Source organism: Trachypithecus francoisi, unplaced genomic scaffold, assembly GCF_009764315.1.
Source record: "Trachypithecus francoisi isolate TF-2019V2 unplaced genomic scaffold, Tfra_2.0 Lachesis_group4, whole genome shotgun sequence".
In the NCBI taxonomy this organism is placed as follows: Eukaryota; Metazoa; Chordata; class Mammalia; order Primates; family Cercopithecidae; genus Trachypithecus; species Trachypithecus francoisi.
The window spans coordinates 97,466,755-97,469,834 of record NW_022681469.1 but is presented as its reverse complement, the minus strand read 5'-3'; positions in this window follow the sequence as shown (position 1 = coordinate 97,469,834).

Sequence of the window (3,080 nt, the reverse complement as noted above, 5' to 3'; positions counted from 1 at the left end):
AGTGAGAACATGTGGTATTTGGTTTTCCATTCCTGAGTTACTTCACTTAGAATAATTGCCTCTAGCTTTATCCAAGTTGCTGCAAAAGACATTATTTCATTCCTCTTTTTTATGGCTTAGTAGTTTTCCACAGTGTATATACCAATCTTTATCTAAAATGTAGCCCATTAAATTACCTTCCTATCAAAGACCTTTTAAAAAGCTTATTTCCAGAGGCTAGGGTTATAAATAAGTAATGAAAAGCACTGCCTTTGAACGCCTGACTATAAGGAGTTCATCTTCCTTCCATCTCTCCTGGAGGTCACTGACAAAGAGACATGATAGAAGACAGGTGCAGGGTGCCTTGTAGGATAGTTATTCGTTTTCTTCTTTCTGTAAGATAGTAAACTCCATGAAGGCAGTGACTATATTTTACCTATGTATCAACTCCATCCTAACAAGACATTGTCCAGGCCAGGTTTTCTCAACCTCTGCACCATTGACATTTGGGGCTAATTCCTTGTTGTGGGTCTGTCCTGTGCATAGCAGGATGTTTAGCAGCATCCCTGGCCTCTACTCACTAGATGCTGGTACCACCCTGCCCCCTTAATTGTAGTAGCCAGAAATCACCCCTGGTTGAGAACCACTGCTTTAGGTTCTCAATACACTAAAAAGTATTTTTTAATATAAAAATGTTAAGTATAGATGAAAGTAGAAAAAAAAGATGATGAATTGTAGGTATCTACCACTCCTCTTTAATACATATTAATATTTTGCCAGTCTTGTTTAATCTACCTACTATTATTTATTTCATCTACTTACATTACATCCATCACCTATTATTTTAAAGCAAATATCATTTCACTCATGAATACTTAAGTATGTATCTCTAAATGATAAGGACTTTTAAAATTGCTATGATGCCATCACATCTGACAAGAGTAGTAATAATTCCTTAATATTATCTAATACCCAGCCCATGATCAGTGTCTCGTATATCATGGACGTTTTAATAATTGGTTTGCTCAAAGGCTCAAATAAGAATGTGAAATACAATTAAATTTCTTTTAATCTATCTTTTTCATGGTACTAATTTTAATGAATAATTAATAAATATTTTTAATTACTGAACGTGAGGGGTGCCAAACCAAATTTTGAAGCAAAAAACAGGGTTTCTGAAAGTTGGCGTGGAAGTTCCTTCCCTGAAGGCTGAAAAGAGACTCTCTTGTGTTGATTAGCATTTGTTTAGTTCTCTCCGAGTCACTATTGACATACCTGCCTAAAATATCATTTAGTATGAGTGAATATCTTCATTTAAATTTTACGTGTATTTTCAATGCTCAAAAATTAAATTCAACTCACTCCATAGAGAGAACAGTGCTAGGTATAACTTGGAGAAGAAGCATAATTTTTCACAGTTGTTTTCTCTACTTGGTTTTCCAATCCAAAGTCAAGTAGAAATGGAAAGGCATCTCCTATTGATACTGTTTACATCGCTAATGATCAGGAAGTTCAGATAGTTAACGCAATTGTTTGGCCAATAGTCCTTTTAATCAGTACTGTACTCATATCTAAGCATATGTTTTTAGACTTTAGATAGTGGCTTTCTTTTTGTGTTTGCAAAATTATTTCTATGGCAAAATCAGAGTACAATTTATTTTCCCTGCAAGAGTAACCTTGAGATGATAGCAAAAAATTATATATCTATCATGTTGCATTGTTGTCTGCTTGTAGAAGCTGCAATTTGTTTTCCTCTATTGAAATGTTTGTTTTCCTTATGACATAAAGAATATTTGGAGATATATTATGTATGCATTTGCTCTATGCATATATTCTTGCCCTTGGGTAGAAATCTAGTGTCCATGGAAGAATGTGGCATTTGATTGAAAGCCAGTGAGTCTGGTAGTTTTCCAACAGTTACAGTTCACGGTTCTGCTTGAAGCAAATGCCTCCAACTGTGGACAATGTGCCTTCCTTGAGAACTTGAGACAAGTTGCTGGTTAATGTCTCTGAAACAGCCTGTTAAGACTGTTACTACAAATTAGAGTCTGGATCATTCCGAAACCCAAATAGACTTCTTTCATCTTCCAGATGGCCGTCTGATTGGGAGCTGGGCAGGATCACATTTCAGGTTGTGACTTAATGATTCAGGACAATATTTATGGTTATTACTTGACAGAGGGCAGTAAGGAAAATTAAAGCACAGCCCCATGCTTCATTTATGACAAAAACCAAATACATGGCAGGGTTGTAGATTAGAGATGGCATCTCCAAGCTCCAGGCAGAGTCCAGGCACAATTCTGAGATGACCCACTTGAACAGGTACAGCTACGATGGCAAGTCCAGACTTTAAAACTTCAGTCAATGCATTACTTTTGAAAACAGCCAAATAATTCTCTAATAGGAGATCTTGGGAAAGGTATAGCTTTGAGTGAGAGATTTCAGAGGAGACAAATAACGCAATTATGTTCTTTTCTGGTGTGATGACTACATGCAGCTGAAATATTATGCTTCGGGGCACATTTTTGACTTTATTACTACAGTTGGTAATATCAACAGGAGAAAAAATAATTGTGTCTGCCAGTTGTGGGCATTTTGTTTATGTAGTGTGTAATTTCTGCATTAACTTCTCCTTCTAAAACATGCTCTATATGATATAATATTCATCTCTTACATTCCCTGGAATTTTAGGAATTCTGTAATTGGGTGCTTTGGGAAAGAAAATGGCAAACTGGGGAAGATGAGACATAGAAAGGGATAAATAAAGCTTGAGTCAGTTAATGAAAGTGTAGATTGTCTAGAAGAAAAGCCAGCAGAAAGTTTATCTTGCTCCATTAATCCTCTCCTCACTCTGTGAAATGAGAATGCACATATTGTTCTGGGGCAGAAAAAAAAAGAGAAAACTAAACCATATGCCATTAATGCATTTGACCAGCTGTGACATTTTTTAAATAAGGTTTTAACTGGTTTTATTACACCAACTGTGTAATTTCAAAACGACTTCGTCATCTCTTATATCTATTACAAACAAGTACTTTGTTTAACCAAGCCAATAATAACCTTCACAGGGAAGGTTGAGACTTGAGGGAACCAAATTCTCT